This window comes from Pseudophryne corroboree, chromosome 12 (assembly GCF_028390025.1).
Source record: "Pseudophryne corroboree isolate aPseCor3 chromosome 12, aPseCor3.hap2, whole genome shotgun sequence".
NCBI lineage: Eukaryota > Metazoa > Chordata > Amphibia > Anura > Myobatrachidae > Pseudophryne > Pseudophryne corroboree.
Window position 1 is genome coordinate 51,283,389 of NC_086455.1, and position 19,654 is coordinate 51,303,042.

The 19,654-nt window shown below is 51.0% G+C and overlaps 1 protein-coding gene across 4 annotated transcripts in view; it reads right to left on the reverse strand.

Annotated features, from left to right (window-relative positions):
- LOC134980612 (protein transport protein Sec23A) overlaps nucleotides 1-19,600 on the reverse strand; it is a 265,943-nt gene extending 246,343 nt beyond the window's left edge. The window contains exon 1 of one of the 4 annotated variants that reach the window (XM_063947502.1): nucleotides 19,513-19,600. The gene's annotated coding sequence lies outside the window, so the exon portion shown is untranslated. Of the gene's footprint in view, nucleotides 1-16,114; nucleotides 16,221-19,152; nucleotides 19,252-19,512 lie in introns of those variants that run through there. The other 3 variants (XM_063947500.1, XM_063947503.1, XM_063947501.1) reach the window with 3 other exon arrangements.
- Between the last annotated feature and the right edge of the window lie 54 nt (nucleotides 19,601-19,654).

A 19,654-nucleotide genomic window follows, 5' to 3' on the forward strand; every position in this document is an offset into this window, starting at 1 on the left:
TCGGCCGGGCACAGAAATCTAACTGAGGTCTGGAGGAGGGGCAAAGAGGGAGGAGCCAGTGCACACCAGATAGTACCTAATCTTTCTTTTAGAGTGCCCAGTCTCCTGCGGAGCCCGTCTATTCCCCATGGTCCTTACGGAGTTCCCAGCATCCACTAGGACGTCAGAGAAAAGCCTGTGCTGCACATGCCGGGACTGTCAGTACTTTCTGTTTGACTTTTGCCGCTTTCAGACACGAGACGCGGGATTTTGCAGGGTCTAGCAAGCTTGCAAATTCCCGGGTCTCAACTCCATGACCCTGGTCAGGAGCAGGGTCGTGGACCCAGGACCTAGGGGGCTATTCAGAGATGGACACAGATCTTGCTTCTGCGTCAAAATCTGCGTCCGTATACTCACATGCTGGGTGTCGCCCGGCACAGGGCAAGGCCGCCCAGCATGTGCAATTGTGAACACATCGAATAAAGGTCGACCCATGGCTGCGTAGGCAGAGGTCCCATGCCATGTTTTCATACGCAGGTGATGTCATAGGCCGGCTCCAAAAACGGCCATGGAATGCCTGCATTTCCCAATCGCCATCGCCGCCCCGGACGCCCGTCAATCACTGTGTGATCACATACTTCCGGTGTGAAAGGGGTATTACACTAATTGAACAGTTGTTAGCACTTAAGCCATCTGATTCTGAGGGAACCTCGCAGCTAACTGACCCCCCCCCCCCCCAGTCTCTCTGCCAAAGGTTAGACACAGCTAGTTCTATTCGAAAAGGATTTTTTACTTATATCAATTTAGACACAGCTGATTTCTGACAAATGGCCATTTCCCTTAACAAGAAGCAACATTTAAAAACAATGTTAAAACATACACTTCACAACACTTATAATTAATATATACGACATCATTAAGAAGAAGGGAGGAATTCGTGGAATTCATCAAATCTGCATTTTAGAGAAAGGAAATAGGCAGTAATACATACAGTTCTTACACATATGTATAAAATACGCCCAGAGTATATCATATATAATTCTATATATACACACAACATACTTAAGCTCATACGATTTCATACTTCACTTATAAAATTTATATACTAAAGATATATTAAAAAACTCCTATATCATCTAATACAGAATTCATTTTAAAAATGCATTTGATCCCCCAGCCAAAAAAACAGTACGCTCCTTATGTGAGACACAGTAAAAAAAACATTTTTAAAATGAATTCTGTATTAGATGATATAGGAGTTTTAATGATGTCGTATATATTAATTATAAGTGTTGTGAAGTGTATGTTTTAACATTGTTTTTTGTGTCTAACCTTTGGCAGAGAGACTTAATTAGCTGAATGAGCACAGCCGGTTAATGATATGGCCACAGCCCGGTTAGATAAATAAAGTTTTATAGATGTTATAGGTTGTTTGTAGATATATATATGCTTTTACTTGAAGGATCATATAGCTAATCACACTAATTTTATGGCATATGTGTTGGATCAAAATTGATGAAGAATATAGAAGTGGACAATTTAATATGCAAATGATTATGACGAGTATAAAAAGTGAGGTCCGACTTTGGGTAGCCACACCCCCTGACGAAGTCCTCGTGACGAAACGCGTTGGAGTGGTAATTGGACACTAGGTGTAATCACATCGCTCCTGATCCTGTAAGGTGTCGGATGAGAACGTATTTTGATGAGCTGTGACCGGCGGCTGTTCCACCTGGTGCTATCCGGAGGCGCCGTGTGTGAGATGACATCACGCTGCTGATCTCTTTTTGAGATGTATGTATATGTATACTTCTTTCAAATTAAATGCTCACAATTTTAATTGACATCTGCGCTCCTCATTTGTTTTTACATGTATTTCCAATAAGCCTTGGTACGGCTCTCTTCTGGAGGAAGCAGCGGAGGATAAAAAGGAGCAGGATCAGATAATACTGGACAATCTTAAATGTATTGAACCAATTGAAGTATTGCGCAATTATTTTCTCTTTTTTATTTTATATATATAATAAGAATTTATTCACCGGTAATTCTATTTCTCGTAGTCCGTAGTGGATGCTGGGAACTCCGTAAAGACCATGGGGAATAGCGGGCTCCGAAGGAGGCTGGGCACTCTAGAAAGATTTATGACTACCTGGTGTGCACTGGCTCCTCCCACTATGACTCTCCTCCAAGCCTCAGTTAGGACACTGTGCCCGGACGAGCTGACATAATAAGGAAGGATTTAGAATCCCGGGTAAGACTCTTACCAGCCACACCAATCACACCGTACAACTCGTGATACTATATCCAGTTTGACAGTATGAAAACAACTGAGCCTCTCAACAGATGGCTCAACAATAACCCTTTAGTTAACAATAACTATTTACAAGTATTGCAGACAATCCGCACTTGGGATGGGCGCCCAGCATCCACTACGGACTACGAGAAATAGAATTACCGGTGAGTAAATTCTTATTTTCTCTGACGTCCTAGTGGATGCTAGGAACTCCGTAAGGACCATGGGGATTATACCAAAGCTCCCAAACGGGCGGGAGAGTGCGGATGACTCTGCAGCACCGAATGAGAGAACTCCAGGTCCTCCTCAGCCAGGGTATCAAATTTGTAGAATTTTGCAAACGTGTTTGCCCCTGACCAAGTAGCTGCTCGGCAAAGTTGTAAAGCCGAGACCCCTCGGGCAGCCGCCCAAGATGAGCCCACCTTCCTAGTGGAATGGGCATTCACAGATTTTGGCTGTGGCAGGCCTGCCACAGAATGTGCAAGCTGAATTGTACTACAAATCCAGCGAGCAATAGACTGCTTAGAAGCAGGAGCACCCAGCTTGTTGGGTGCATACAGCATAAACAGCGAGTCAGATTTTCTGACTCCAGCCGTCCTGGAAACATATATTTTCAGGGCCCTGACAACGTCTAGCAACTTGGAGTCCTCCAAATCCTTAGTAGCCGCAGGCACCACAATAGGCTGGTTCAGGTGAAACGCTGACACCACCTTAGGGAGAAATTGGGGACGAGTCCTCAATTCTGCCCTATCCATATGGAAAATCAGATAAGGGCTTTTACATGATAAAGCCGCCAATTCTGACACTCGCCTGGCTGAAGCCAAGGCCAATAACATGACCACTTTCCACGTGAGATATTTCAGATCCACGGTTTTTAGTGGCTCAAACCAATGTGATTTTAAGAAACTCAACATCACGTTGAGATCCCAAGGTGCCACAGGAGGCACAAATGGGGGCTGAATATGCAGCACTCCTTTCACAAATGTCTGAACTTCAGGTACTGAAGCTAGTTCTTTTTGAAAGAAAATCGACAGAGCCGAGATCTGTACTTTAATGGAGCCTAGTTTTAGGCCCATATTCACTCCTGCTTGCAGGAAATGCAGAAATCGACCTAGTTGAAATTCCTCTGTTGGGGCCTTTTTGGCCTCGCACCATGCAACATATTTCCGCCATATGCGGTGATAATGCTTTGCCGTAACATCTTTCCTGGCCTTAATAAGCGTAGGAATGACTTCTTCCGGAATACCCTTTACCTTTAGGATCCGGTGTTCAACCGCCATGCCGTCAAACGCAGCCGCGGTAAGTCTTGGAACAGACAGGGCCCCTGCTGTAGCAGGTCCTGTCTGAGCGGTAGAGGCCACGGGTCCTCTGAGAGCATCTCTTGAAGTTCCGGGTACCACGCTCGTCTTGGCCAATCCGGAACCACGAGAATGGTGTTTACTCCTCGCTTTCTTATTATTCTCAATACCTTTGGTATGAGAGGCAGAGGAGGGAACACATAAACCGACTGGTACACCCACGGTGTCACTAGAGCGTCCACAGCTACCGCCTGAGGGTCCCTTGACCTGGCGCAATATCTTTTTAACTTTTTGTTGAGGCGGGACGCCATCATGTCCACCTGTGGTTTTTCCCAACGGTTTACCAGCATCTGGAAGACTTCTGGATGAAGTCCCCACTCTCCCGGGTGGAGGTCGTGTCTGCTAAGGAAGTCTGCTTCCCAGTTGTCCACTCCCGGAATGAACACTGCTGACAGTGCTAGTACATGATTCTCCGCCCATCGGAGAATTCTTGTGGCTTCTGCCATCGCCATCCTGCTTCTTGTGCCGCCCTGTCGATTTACATGGGTGACTGCCGTGATGTTGTCTGACTGGATCAGCAACGGCTGGTGTAGGAGCAGGGATTTTGCTTGACTTAGGGCATTGTAGATGGCCCTTAGTTCCAGAATATTTATGTGAAGGGAAGTCTCCTGACTCGACCATAGTCCTTGGAAGTTTCTTCCCTGTGTGACTGCCCCCCAGCCTCGAAGGCTGGCATCCGTGGTCACCAGGACCCAGTCCTGTATGCCGAACCTGCGGCCCTCTAGAAGATGGGCACTCTGCAGCCACCACAGTAGAGACACCCTGGTTCTTGGAGACAGGGTTATCAAGCGATGCATCTGAAGATGCGATCCGGACCACTGGTCCAACAGGTCCCACTGAAAGATTCTGGCATGGAACCTGCCGAAGGGAATTGCTCGTAAGAAGCCACCATCTTTCCCAGGACCCGCGTGCAGCGATGCACTGATACCTGTTTTGGTTTCAGGAGGTCTCTGACTAGAGATGACAACTCCCTGGCTTTCTCCTCCGGGAGAAACACTTTTTTTTTGGACTGTATCCAGAATCATACCCAGGAACAGTAGCCGTGTCGTCGGAACCAGCTGTGACTTCGGGATATTCAGAATCCAGCCGTGCTGGTGCAGCACCTCCTGAGATAGTGCTACTCCCACCAACAACTGTTCCTTGGACCTCGCTTTTATTAGGAGATCGTCCAAGTACGGGATAATTAAAACTCCCTTTTTTCGAAGGAGTATCATCATTTCCGCCATCACCTTGGTAAATACCCTCGGTGCCGTGGACAGTCCAAACGGCAGCGTCTGGAATTGGTAATGGCAATCCTGTACCACAAATCTGAGGTACTCCTGGTGAGGATGGTAAATGGGGACATGCAAGTAAGCATCCTTGATGTCCAGGGATACCATGTAATCCCCCTCTTCCAGGCTCGCAATAACCGCCCTGAGCGATTCCATCTTGAACTTGAATTTTTTTATGTATGTGTTCAAGGATTTCAAATTTAAAATGGGTCTCACCGAACCGTCCGGTTTCGGTACCACAAATAGTGTGGAATAGTAACCCCGGCCTTGTTGAAGTAGGGGTACCTTGATTATCACCTGCTGGGAATACAGCTTGTGAATTGCCGCTATCACCGCCTCCCTGTCTGAGGGAGCAATCGGCAAGGCAGATTTTAGGAACCGGTGGGGTGGAGACGCCTCGAATTCCAGTTTGTACCCCTGAGATACTATTTGAAGGATCCAGGGATCCACCTGTGAGCGAGCCCACTGATCGCTGAAATTCTTGAGGCGGCCCCCCACCGTACCAGGCTCCGCCTGTGGAGCCCCACCGTCATGCGGCTGACTTGGCAGAAGAAGCGGGGGAGGACTTTTGCTCCTGGGAACCTGCTGTTTGTTGCAGCCTTTTTCCCCTACCTCTGCCTCTGGATAGAAAAGACCCGCCTTTTCCACGCCTGTTTTTCTGGGTCCGAAGGACTGAACCTGATAAAACGGCGCCTTCTTAGGCTGTGAGGGGACATGGGGTAAAAATGCTGACTTCCCAGACGTTGCTGTGGAAACTAGGTCCGAGAGACCATCCCCAAATAATTCCTCACCTTTATATGACAACACTTCCATGTGCCTTTTAGAATCTGCATCTCCTGTCCACTGGCGAGTCCATAAGCCTCTCCTAGCAGAAATGGACAATGCACTAACTTTAGATGCCAGTCGGCAGATTTCCCTCTGTGCATCTCTCATATATAAGACTGAGTCTTTTATATGGTCTATGGTTAACAGGATCGTGTCTCTGTCTAATGTGTCAATATTTTCTGACAGTGTATCTGACCACGCAGCGGCAGCACTGCACATCCAAGCTGACGCAATAGCTGGCCTAAGTATAATGCCTGAGTGTGTATATACAGACTTCAGGATCGCCTCCTGCTTTCTATCAGCAGGTTCCTTGAGGGCGGCCGTATCCGGAGACGGTAGTGCCACCTTTTTTGACAAACGTGTGAGCGCTTTATCCACCCTAGGGGGTGTTTCCCAACGTGACCTATCCTCTGGCGGGAAAGGGAACGCCATTAGTACCTTCTTAGGAATTACCAATTTTTTATCAGGGAAAGCCCACGCTTCTTCACACACTTCATTTAATTCATCTGATGGGGGAAAAACTACGGGTAGTTTTTTCTCCCCAAACATAATACCCTTTTTTGTGGTACCTGTATTTATATCAGAAATGTGTAACACCTCTTTCATTGCCTCAATCATGCAGTGAATGGCCTTAGTGGGCATCAGATTAGACTCATCGTCGTCGACACTGGTGTCAGTATCAGTGTCGACATCTGGGTCTGCGGTCTGAGGTAGCGGGCGTTTCAGAGCCCCTGATGACCTGTGCGACGCCTGGACAGGCACGAGCTGAGAAGTCGGCTGTCCCACATTTGGCATGTCGTCAAATTTCTTATGTAAGGAGTCTATACGTGCACTCATTTCTTTCCATAAGCTCATCCACTCAGGTGTCTGCCCCGCAGGGGGTGACATCCCTTCTAAAGGCATCTGCTCCGTCTCCACATCATTATCCTCATTAAACATGTCGACACAGCCGTACCGACACACCGCACACACACAAGGAATGCTCCAACAGAGGACAGGACCCACAAAAGCCCTTTGGGGGGACAGAGTGAGAGTATGCCAGCACACACCAGAGCGCTATATAATGCAGGGACTAACTGAGTTATGTCCCCTATAGCTGCTTTTTCTATATAATTTATACAGCGCCTAAATTTAGTGCCCCCCCCCTCTCTTTTTTTACCCTTTTCTGTAGTGTAGACTGCAGGGGAGAGCCAGGGAGCTTCCTTCCAGTGGATCTGTGAAGGAGAAATGGCGCCAGTGTGCTGCAGGAGATAGCTCCGCCCCTTTTCCGCGGCCTATTCTCCCGCTTTTTTCTGGATTCTGGCAGGGGTATTTTCCACATATATAGCCTCTAGGGCTATATATTGTGGTATTTTTGCCAGCCAAGGTGTTATAATTGCTTCTCAGGGCGCCCCCCCCCCAGCGCCCTGCACCCTCAGTGACCGGAGTGTGAAGTGTGTGTGAGGAGCAATGGCGCACAGCTGCAGTGCTGTGCGCTACCTTGGAGAAGACTGATGTCTTCTGCCGCCGATTTTCCGGACCTCTTCTTGCTTCTGGCTCTGTAAGGGGGACGGCGGCGCGGCTCCGGGACCGAACACCAAGGACTGGGCCTGCGGTCGATCCCTCTGGAGCAGGCCTGGCCAACCTGTGGCTCTCCAGCTGTTGTAAAACTACAAGTCCCATCATGCTTTGCCACAGTTTTGCTATTAGGGAATGCTAAAACTGTGGCAAGGCATGCTGGGATGTGTAGTTTCATAACATCTGGAGAGCCGCAGGTTGTCCAGGCCTGCTCTGGAGCTAATGGTGTCCAGTAGCCTAAGAAGCCCAATCCGGCTGCAAGCAGGCGAGTTCGCTTCTTCTCCCCTTAGTCCCTCGCTGCAGTGAGCCTGTTGCCAGCAGGTCTCACTGAAAATAAAAAACCTAAGTCTATCTTTCTTTCTAAGAGCTCAGGAGAGCCCCTAGTGTGCATCCAACCTCGGCCGGGCACAAAATCTAACTGAGGCTTGGAGGAGGGTCATAGTGGGAGGAGCCAGTGCACACCAGGTAGTCATAAATCTTTCTAGAGTGCCCAGCCTCCTTCGGAGCCCGCTATTCCCCATGGTCCTTACGGAGTTCCCAGCATCCACTAGGACGTCAGAGAAATAATATATATATATATATATATATATATATATATATATATAGTTGCAAAAATGCCCGGCACTCCTGGTCCTAAAACTTCAGCTTACCTGGGTGCCCTCCATATCGATGTATGCAGACGTTCAGAAAATAAGAATTTACTCACCGGTAATTCTATTTCTCGTAGTCCGTAGTGGATGCTGGGAACTCCGTTAGGACCATGGGGAATAGACGGGCTCCGCAGGAGACTGGGCACTCTAAAAGAAAGATTAGGTACTATCTGGTGTGCACTGGCTCCTCCCTCTATGCCCCTCCTCCAGACCTCAGTTAAGGAAACTGTGCCCGGAAGAGCTGACACAACAAGGAAAGGATTTGGAATCCAGGGTAAGACTCATACCAGCCACACCAATCACACCGTACAACTTGTGATAACCATACCCAGTTAACAGTATGAACAACAACTGAGCCTCAGTAATAGATTGCTCATAACAATAACCCTTTAGTTAAGCAATAACTATATAGATGTATTGCAGAGAGTCCGCACTTGGGACGGGCGCCCAGCATCCACTACGGATTACGAGAAATAGAATTACCGGTGAGTAAATTCTTATTTTCTCTGACGTCCTAGTGGATGCTGGGGACTCCGTAAGGACCATGGGGATTATACCAAAGCTCCCAAAACGGGCGGGAGAGTGCGGATGACTCTGCAGCACCGCATGAGCAAACTCAAGGTCCTCCTCAGCCATGGTATCAAACTTGTAGAACTTAGCAAACTTGTTTGACCCCGACCAAGTAGCAGCTCGGCAAAGCTGTAAAGCCGAGACCCCTCGGGCAGCCGCCCAAGAATAGCCCACCTTCCTTGTGGAATGGGTTTTCACCATTTTGGATGCGGCAATCCAGCCGCAGAGTGAACCAGCTGAATCGTGCTATAGATCCAGCGAACAATAGTCTGCTTCGAAGCAGGAGCGCCAACCTCGTTGGCTGCATACAGAATAAACAGCGAGTTAGACTTTCTGACTCCCGCCGTTCTGAAACATAAATTTTCAAAGCCCGGACTACGTCCAGCAACTTGGAATCCTCCAAGTCCCTAGTAGCCGCAGGCACCACAATAGGCTGGTTCAAATGAAACGATGATACCACCCTAGGAAGAAATTGGGGACGAGTCCTCAATTCTGCCCTGTCCATATGGAAGATCAGATAAGGGTTTTTACATGACAAAACCGCCAATACTGACACACGCCTAGCCGAAGCTAAGGCCAATAGCATGACCACTTTCCACGTGAGATATTTTAGCTCCATGGTCTTAAGTGGCTCAAACCAGTGGGATTTCAGGAAATCCAACACAACGTTAAGATCCCAAGGTGCCACCGATGGCACAAAAGGAGGCTGAATATGCAGCACCCCCGGAACAACGTCTGAACTTCAGGCAGTGAAGCCAGTTCATTTATTAGAGAAAATGTATTGGGCCGAAATCTTGACCTTTATGGATCCTAATTTTAGGCCCATAGCCACTCCTGACTGTAGGAAGTGCAGGAATCGACCCCGCTGGAATTCCTCTGTAGGGCCTTCCCGGCCTCACACAAGCAACCTATTTTCGCCATATACAGTGAAAAAGTCTTGCTGTCACGTCTTTCCTAGCCTTTATCAGCGTAGGAATAACTGCATCCGGAATGCCCTTTTCCGCTAGGATCCGGCGTTCAACCGCCATGCCGTCAAATGCAGCCGCGGTAAATTTTGGAACAGACAGGGCCCCTGTTGCAACATGTCCTGTCTGAGAGGCAGAAGCCCTGAGTCCTCTGAGAGCATTTCCTGCAGCTCCGGGTACCGAGTCCTTCTTGGCCAATTCGGAGCAAAGAATATTGTTTTCACTCCTCCTTTTATTACAATTCTTAGCCCTTGGGTATGAGACGAAGAGGAGGGAATACAGAGACCGACTGGAACACCCACGGTGTTACTAGTGCGACCACAGCTATCACCTGAGGGTCCCTTGACCCGGCGTAAAACCTTTTTTAGCTTTTTATTGAGGTGGGACACCATCTAGTCCACCTTAGGCAGTTCCCATCAATTTGCAAACTGCATGAAAACTTCCTGATGAAGTCCCCACTTTTCCGGGTGGAGGTCGTGCCTGCTGAGGAAGTCTGCTTCCCAGATGTCCACTCCCGGAACGAACACTGCTGACAGTGCGCTTACTTGATTCTCCGCCCAGCGAAGAATTCTGGTGGCTTCTACCCTCGCCACCCTGCTCCTTGTTCCGCCTTGGCGGTTTACATGAACCCCTGCGGTCTGACTGGATCAGAACCGGTTGGTCGCGAAGCAGGATATCCGCTTGACTTAGGGCATTGTATATGGCCCTTAGTTCCAGGATATTGATGTGAAGGCAAGTCAGTTGACTTGACCACAGACCTTGGAAATTTCTTCCCTGTGTAACTGCCCCCCACCCTCGGAGGCTTGCATCCGTGGTCAGCAGGATCCAGTCCTGAATGCAGAATCTGCGGCCCTCGAGAAGGTGAGCACTCTGCAGCCACCACAGGAGAGACACCCTGGCCCTGGGGGATAGGGTGATTAACCGATGCATCTGAAGAGGTGATCCGGACCACTTGTCCAGTAAGTCCCATTGGAAGGTCCTCGCATGGAACCTGCCTAAGGGGATGGCCTCATATGATGTCACCATCCTTCCCAGGACTCGAGTGCAGTGATGCACTGACACCTGTTTTGGTTTTAATAGATTCCTGACCAGTGTCATGAGCTCCTGAGCTCTCTCTATCGCGAGATAAACCCTTTTCTGGTCTGTGTCTAGGATCATGCCTAGGAGAGGCAGATGAGCTGTAGGAACCAACTGCGACTTTGGAATATATAGAATCCAGCCGTGTTGCTGTTGCACTTCCAGAGAAAGTGATACGCTGTTCAGCAACTGCTCTCTTGATCTCGCTTTTATGAGGAGATCGTCCAAGTACGTGATAATAGTGACACCTTGCTTCCGCAGGAGCACAATCATATCCGCCATTACCATGGTGAATATTCTCGGGGCCGTGGAGAGACCAAACGGCAACATCTGAAATTAGTAATGACAATCCCGTACCGCAATTCTGAGGTACGCCTAATGAGGTGGATAAATGGGGACCTGAAGGTATGCATCCCTTATGTCCCGATTCACAATAAAGTCTCCCCCTTTTTAGGCTTGCACTGACCGCTCTTAGCGATTCCATCTTGAACTTGAACCTTCTCAGGTATATGTTCAGGGATTTTTAATTCAATATGGGTCTGACCGAACAGTCTGGTTTCGGGATTACAACATGGTCTAATAATAACACCCTCTTGTTGAAGGAGGAGACCCTTGACCACCACCTGTTAAAGATACAATTTGTGAATTGCAGTTAACACTGGCTCCCTCTCTTGGGGGGAAGCCCGCAGGGCCGTCGGTGAGGGGGCATCTTCTCACAGTCCAGCTTGTATCCCTGAGACACAATATCTATTGCCCAGGGATCGAACAGGGAGTGAACCCACTTGTGGCTGAACTTACGAAGGCGTGTCCCCACCGGGCCTAGCTCCGCCTGTGGAGCCCCAGCGACATTGGTGGATTTTTGTAGGGGCCGGGGAGGACTTCTGTTCCTGGGAACTAGCTGCCCGGCTCTGACAAGAAAGGACGCACTTCAGACTTTCTTGTTTCTTTATACGAAAGGCTGCATTTAATAATGTCGTGCTTTCTTAGGCTGTGCAGGAATATAAGGCAAACTAGCAGAATTACCAGCTATAGCTGTGGAGACCAGGCCCGAGAACCCTTCTCCACACAATCCTGCCTTCCATATGCCTCTTAAGTCGGCATCATCTGTCCAATGCATATTCTACAGGACACGTCAAGCAGAGATCGACATAGCTTTGACTCTAGGACCCAGTATACTCATGTCTCTTTGGGCATGCTTTATAACTATATATCTATCACTTAAGACAGCATCTTTAATATATTTATATTGCATACTAGGGTCTCATCTCTGCTGATAAGGTACCTGTCCACGCTGCCACAGCGCTATAAACCCATGCCGACACAATCGCCGGTCTGGGTAGTATACTATAATGTGCACGCTATCGGCAGGATCCCTGAGAATACCAAGTGCTACCGTCTGTGCAAACAGGACACCCCAGGGGAAGATTCTCAACATATCCTGGCCCTAGTGGGGAAAGGATACAGCCTGAGAATTCTCTTGTGGGAAGCTGCCGTCTCTTGTCTGGAGATTCCCGCTCTTTTTCCTCATGAGAGGAGGGAAATTGACATCAGCATTCTTCCCCTTAAACATGTGTACTCTCGTGTCAGGGACAGATGAGTCATCAGTGATATGCAAATCATCTTTTATTTCAATAATCATATATTGAATACCTTCTAGCCATCTTGGCTGTAACTTTGCATTATCGTAGTCGACAGTGGAGTTAAACTCCATGTCGATACCAGTGTTTGTTATTATGGATAGTGAGCATTGAGAGACTCTGAAAGTCTCTGTGACATAGGGACAGACCTGGGTAGATTTCCAGTCTGTTCCCTAACCTTTTGTGCAATAAATTCACCTTAGCACTTACACATATCCAAACAGGTGTCGGCGTTGTCGACGGAGACACCCTCTCACACACATATCCGCTCTATCACCTCCTTAGAGGAGCCTTTTACCTCAGACATGTCGACACCCGCGTACCGACACACCACACACACAGGGGATGCTCTATTTGAGGACAATTCCCCCACAAGGCCCTTTGGAGAGACAGAGAGAGAGTATGCCAGCACACACCCCAGCGCTATATAACCCAGGGATTACACTACAACTCAGTGTTTACCCAGTAGCTGCTGTATATACAAATTTTGCGCCTAAATTTATGTGCCCCCCCCCCCCTCTCTTTTCACCCTTTGTGTACCAGGATACTGCCGGGGAGAGCCTGGGGAGCTTCCTTCCAGCGGAGCTGTGAAGAGAAAATGGCGCTGGTGTGCTGAGGAAGAAGGCCCGGCCCCCTCAGCGGCGGGCTTCTGTCCTGTTTCTGACTAAAATTGGCGGGGGTTTTACACATATACAGTCACAGACTGTATTATGTGTATATATTGCCAAAAGGTATTCTTATTGCTGCCCAGGGCGCCCTTCCCCCCAGCGCCCTGCACCCTACAGTGACCGGAGTGTGTGGTGTGCAGTGGGAGCAATGGCGCACAGCTGCAGTGCTGTGCGCTACCTTAATGAAGACCGGAGTCTTCTGCCGCCGATTTCATCTCCTTCTCTTCTGTCTTCTGGCTCTGCAAGGGGGACGGCGGCGCGGCTCCGGGAACGGACGATCGAGGTCAGGCCCTGTGTTCGAACCCTCTGGAGCTAACGGTGTCCAGTAGCCTAAGAAGCACAAGCTAGCTGCACGCAGGTAGGTTTGCTTCTCTCCCCTCAGTCCCACGTAGCAGTGAGTCTGTTGCCAGCAGATCTCACTGAAAATAAAAAACCTAACAAATACTTTCTTTCTAGCAAGCTCAGGAGAGCCCACTAGGTGCATCCAGCTCTGGCCGGGCACAGATTCTAACTGAGGTCTGGAGGAGGGGCATAGAGGGAGGAGCCAGTGCACACCAGATAGTACCTAATCTTTCTTTTAGAGTGCCCAGTCTCCTGCGGAGCCCGTCTATTCCCCATGGTCCTTACGGAGTTCCCAGCATCCACTAGGACGTCCGAGAAATAAATGGCGTAACTCCAGGTCTTGTAAAACATCAAGTTGTGTATTAAAAAGATAAACACAGTGCCAACGTTTCGGGGCCCGTAGCCCCTTTGTCAAGGTGTGTGTGGTGTGCATAGAACATCTTACCTTATAAAGCAGGTGCCACCAATCAGTGAGGAAGAGCATTGCCCGCGCTGTCAGCTTCTCCGGGGGGCGGGGGACTTCCGGCGTCTCATGGATTCCCTGTCACATGCGTCGCCCGTCCGCTTCCGGCGTCCCGTGGGTATGACGTACCGATTGGGTCCCGGGCGGCTACCATGGCAACCGACGCCGTTTGCCAATGCGCTTGCGCGCCGGGCGCTGCAGGAACATATAGTGCATATAGTGTAAAAACATAACTTACAGTGTGGATACAGTGCAGAGAAATACTCGATTGACTGCACTGTATCCACACTAAGTTATGTTTTTACACTATATGCACTGTATGTTTCTGCAGCGCCCGGCGCGCAAGCGCATTGGCAAACGGCGTCGGTTGCCATGGTAGCCACCCGGGACCCAATCGGTACGTCATACCCACGGGACGCCGGAAGCGGACGGGCGACGCATGTGACAGGGAATCCATGAGACGCCGGAAGTCCCCCGCCCCCCGGAGAAGCTGACAGCGCGGGCAATGCTCTTCCTCACTGATTGGTGGCACCTGCTTTATAAGGTAAGATGTTCTATGCACACCACACACACCTTGACAAAGGGGCTACGGGCCCCGAAACGTTGGCACTGTGTTTATCTTTTTAATACACAACTTGATGTTTTACAAGACCTGGAGTTACGCCATTTATTTCTGAACGTCTCTCTCTCTCATATATATATATATATATATATATATATATATATATATATATATATATATATATATATATATATATATATATATGAGTGTGTTATCCGGCACTCTGGATGAAAAGTAAATCACTATGCCCGGGTGCCCTCCTCGTTCAGCATATAAACAAAGGAAACCTTCCCTCAGTCCGATCAGGTACTTGGTGGAAGAAAACAGGCGGCACTCCAAGGTCTTTCAAAATCAACTTTGTATTGAAAAGATTACAGCATGGTGCAAAAGCAACGTTTCAAGACCATTACGGTCTTATCGTCAGGCTGTGCATTGTGAACAATGATACAATTGACTAAAAAAGTGCCGCCTGTTTTCTTCCACCAAGTACCTGATCGGACTGAGGGAAGGTTTCCTTTGTTTATATATATATATATATATATACTAGGTGCTTCATCGCGCCCTACGGGCGCTCTTCACACCGTCGCAAGGGGCTACGCCCCCTTAACCCTTGCATGCCTTTCTGGGGTTTAATATTTGTATTATATGGAGTATTACCTGCATTCCTTTGTTAGTGGTTAAATATTGCACAATGAAAGGGTGTGCGATGGTGAAGGAGGCGCAGCCCCTTGCGACGGCGTGAACAGCACCTGCAGGGCACGATGTACAGAATGTAGCGGGTGCGGGGGGGACTGCGGATGGTGTCTGTAGATGCTGCGGGTGGAGGGGGGGCAGAAGTGGGGGTGGGGCCCGGATGGGGAAGGTTCGGGAGGTGCTGCGGGTGGGGGAGGGGCAGAGGAGTGGGGGATGAAGATGGGGGAGGGGTCCGGAGGCACTGCAGGTGGGGGAGGGGCAGGGGTGCCACGGGTGGGAGAGGGGCAGGTGTGGGGATGTTGTGGATGGGTGAAGGGTTCCGGAGGTGATGTGGGATGGGAAGGGACGGGAGTGCCGGGGGTGGGGTAGAGGACCGCAGGCACCATGGGTAGGGTAGGGGCAGGTACGGGTGGTGCGGCGGATGGGAAAGGAGGTCCGGAGGTGCTGCAGGTGGTGGAGGGGCAGGTGCGGGGGTGCCATTGGTGGGGGAGGGGTGGGTGAGGGGGGGACCGCGGATGGAGGAGGGTGTCTGCAGATGCTGCGGGTGGAGGGGGGCAGCTGTGGGGGGAGACATATAAGGGGGGTGAATGGTGGAGGGGGCCTGGAGGTGCTGTGGGTGGTGAAGGGGCGGAGGAGTGGGAGCCGCGGGTGGTGTAGGGGGTCTGGAGGCACAGCATGTGGGGGAGGGGTGGAGTGACGCATGTGGTGGAGGGGAAGGTGCGGAGGTGTGGTGCATTGGGGAGAGGTCTGGAGGCGCTGCGGGTACTGTACATGCCATAAAAGGTAGTTGGAGGGTATGCAATAACAGGGCCAGGACAGGGGTGACAGGGTCAGAACAGGGTTGACGGGGCCAGGACAGGGGTGACGGGGCCAGGACAGGGGCGACGGGGCCAGGACAGAAATGACAGGGACAGGATAGGGGTGACAGGGCCAGGGTAGGGGCGGTAGGACCAGGACAGGGGTGACGGGGCCAGTATAGGGTTGACAGGGCAAGCACAGGGGTGACAGGGCCAGGATAGGGGTAACAGGGCCAGGATAAGGGTGACAGGGCCAGGATAAGGGTGAAAAGGCCAGGATAAGGGTGAAAGGGCCAGGATAAGGGTGGCAGGGCAAGGCCAGGGGTGACAGGGACATGACAGAACACAGGGCACGGGAGAGATTGGTATTAGGGACAAAACAGTGGTGACAGACAGATGTGTCTTACCGGAGTCACTGCTGCTGGCTGCTGCTGTTCCACTCCAACCTGTTGGGATCTGCTGCTGCTGGAGACTTGGCATGGCTGACTCTCTCAGGCTGGAGTCCTGCTTCCTCTGCCCGTCCGCATCCCTCCCCCCCTCCTCAGTCACACACCGCAGACCTCGCGCAGCTGCCGGGCACTGTGGTAAGGTGAGACTGGAAATGACTGGTTAGCCCCCAGGAGATGCTGCGGCTGGAGGGAGGAGGGGGTCATAGCATGCACGTGGCGCGGACCTCGCGGCTGCCGGGCACTGTGGTAAGGGGAGACTGGGAGTGACTGGTTAGCTCCCAAGAGACCCTGCGACTGGAGGGAGGAGTGGGCTCGGAGCCTGCAAGCAGCTCGGATTTCTGCAGCGCTACCCACCAGCTAAAGTGTGTGAATGAGCTGGGCGCACCTCACTGCGGGTGGCAGCGCTGCAGCTAGCGGTGGGGTTGCCGGGGCTGGAGATAACAGAGGCAGTACGGAACCTGCACAGCGGCAGGTGCCCCACAAAACTGCAGCTAAGAAGCGTGGAGTGTGCCAGAAAGTGACGCTCCTCCGCGCCAGAGAGACCCTGCTGAGTATGCCGATGTGGGGGGTCAAGCACACAGTGAGCCGGTGCCCGTCTGTCTGTATGACATACCCCTCACACACCCCATACCTCCCAAATGTCCCGATTTTCATGGGACAGTCCCATTTTTTGGGGTCTGTCCCGCTGTCCCACCCGCGGGTCGCAGTGTCCCGGTGTGTGGGGGGGGGGGCAGTTGGAAAGCTCCTGTACTCGCTGTTCTGCTTAGCAGAGCAGCGGTGAATAGTGGAGACAGAGGGAGAGGGGGCATCAGGGGGTACGGATTAAGGGGGGGTTCCAGCAGCAGAGCCAGATTAAGGGGGGGGGGGGCAGGGGGTACGTGCCGTTGGCCCCACAGTTTTAGGGGGCCCCCCGGCTGGAGTAGCTCTGTCCCAGCTCAGAAGCTCCCCCCCCCCCGTCCTGCCAGCAACAACGGCAGCATTGTGCTACAGTCAGCACACGCTGCTGCGTGTTGGCAGGTCTGTGGTGTTACAGGGAGGCAGCAGTCTCCCTGCTTGCTTCTGCCTGTGCGGGTGTGTAGGGGGGAGCAACCACCCCCTCTGGATTTAGCCCTAGCTGAGGGGCCAAAATCCCATTAAAAAAATAAAAATAAAAATCGGAATTTGCATAAGGGGGCGTGGCCGCGCGTCCCGCGATTAGGCCACGCCCCAACCCACAGCAGGCACAGCAATGAGATAGGGCTCCCCTGTCTCAAGTGCCCTGGGCCCCCCGGACTCATAATCAGCCCCTCGGGGCATGCCAGCAGCTCACAGAGCGCTGGGCATGCCCCCTCACTGATGAAAACGGGGGCCCTCCCGTGAAGCCACGCCCCCTTTTCGCCGAGTGTGTGTCCCTCCTTCTGCCTGAAGAAAGCTCCTGCAGAAAGCTGGGAGGTATGCACCCCTGCCTGTGCCATGCCCATACTATCTGTTTCTGCTTCTAGTCTCCTGTAGATTTGGCCAGATCTGTGACTCATTTGACTAACTCCGCCCAGTCTTGTGACTCCGCCCAGCGTTAGCAAATGAATCACAAAGTCACAGATCTGGGCTATTATATAGGAGATATAAATTATTATTTTCACCAATTATTTTTTGGCAATAAATGGGTCAATTAACACTTTCTCCCCAACACACCAGAATGAATGTAAGAAATATGGATGAGAGGGGGGATGAGGGGGGGGAAGAGTGGGGGGGGGGGGGGGGGCACAACTTCTAGGAGACAGATGGTCACATCCTCACCTCAGTAATGTCAGTGGGAATTTCCCACTGTTATGTGGGCCACTGTCTGATCCTGCGGAACGCGGTCAGCCACAGAACACTTCAAGTTCTGTGTGAGGGTTGGCGGGCGCGGGTGGGAGGACAGAACAGCACAGGACAGGCGGCCATGAGGGAGCGCGGTGTGACGTCAGCACATCACACCGCGGCCAGAAGCACAGCGCAGGGCGCCCAGGAGGGAGCGCGGTGTGATGTCAGCACGTCACATCTCGAGCCGGCCGGTGCTGGACGGGGCTGTGTCTCGGCAGCGCGACCATCCATTATCTCCAGGAATTTCATTTTTACCCCATATGGGGTAATTTACCCCTGTTCCCTGGCACCTGGCCTAAAGCAACGCAACCTGTGATGTAAACAGCACCAGAACACAGCCAATGCTGCTGCTAAAGAGAATGGAACCTGTATAATCAGCACCTTAGCAACATCCCTGCAATTTATAATTCCATGTAAAATTAGCTATCTGTAAATTGTCCCCCTGGGTATAAACACCTGGAGGGCATTCTGCATGTGTGCAATAACAAGAACCATACACACACCTTACTACTGTCTTACTGCAGTGACTTATGTATATAATACACCAGGGACGACACAGGCACACTCAGCTCTAAACTTCAGCAAAAAAACAAAAAAAACAAATGAAACTACCAAAGGGGGCTATGCCCAAAGTGTTACCCCCGAAGTGAGAGAGCAGAAGATACAGACAGCGAGTCCCCGGGCAGCAGCACAGGGTGAGTGCCGGTGAGGGGGGTAAGTGAGACCGCTACTTGTAAACAAGAGGTAAAAGTTTGCGGGATGTACTAAGCCTTGAAAAGTGATAATTTCACTGTGATAAAGTACCAACCAATCAGCTCCTGTCATGTCACGGGCTATGTTTGGAAAACGACAGTTAGGAGCCGGTTGGCTGGTCATTTATCACAGTGAAATTAACACTTTTCAAGGTTTAGTACATCCCGCCAGTGTGAGTGAATGAAGAGTGAGCCGGGGAGCCAGCAGGACCCGTCCCCCGCCTCGCACAAGCCCCCTTCCCCCCAGTATGTTGAGCAGCTGAAGGGGGAGACAGGCAGCGGCAGGTCTGTTCCCCACCGGAGAGACCCATAGTTGCACCCTACTGCGAGTGCCACTCAGCTCATACTCCGCGGAGCTCACACTCACCCTGCACGCTCAAAGCACAGGCATCTAGCACTCACCTCTCTCCCTCCAGCCCAGCAGCAGCTCTCTCACTGCGCTCACTCAGCGGCGTCTGCCGGAGTGCTAGTGCCCCGGGTGACGTCACAAGATGGCGGCGCCCAGTGCCACGTCAAGGAGCAGGGAATAGCCAGTGACTGACAGCTGGAGCTGCCCCCACAAGCAGCAGCGCCCGGGCGTGCCCGTACACGGAGCGTCTCCCCCTAGTACAGCTACTGCTGCTAGGTGCTGCTGGGACATGTAGTACCATGCTATTATAGAGATGCGCGCCCCGGCGGTAACACATGGACCAGATACAGAGGTGTATATGTAACTAGCCGTAGCATAGCAACACACAGCTAATACGCGCATTTATTACACACACTGAGCACGTTGTAAGACAAGTATCACTACTGCTGCTGCTACGCTAATCATCATAACAGAACGTCCGGCGGCGAGCTGCGTATATAGCTGCAGTGAGGGACACGTGATCAGATCTCACCAGCCAATAAGAAGTAATTTGAA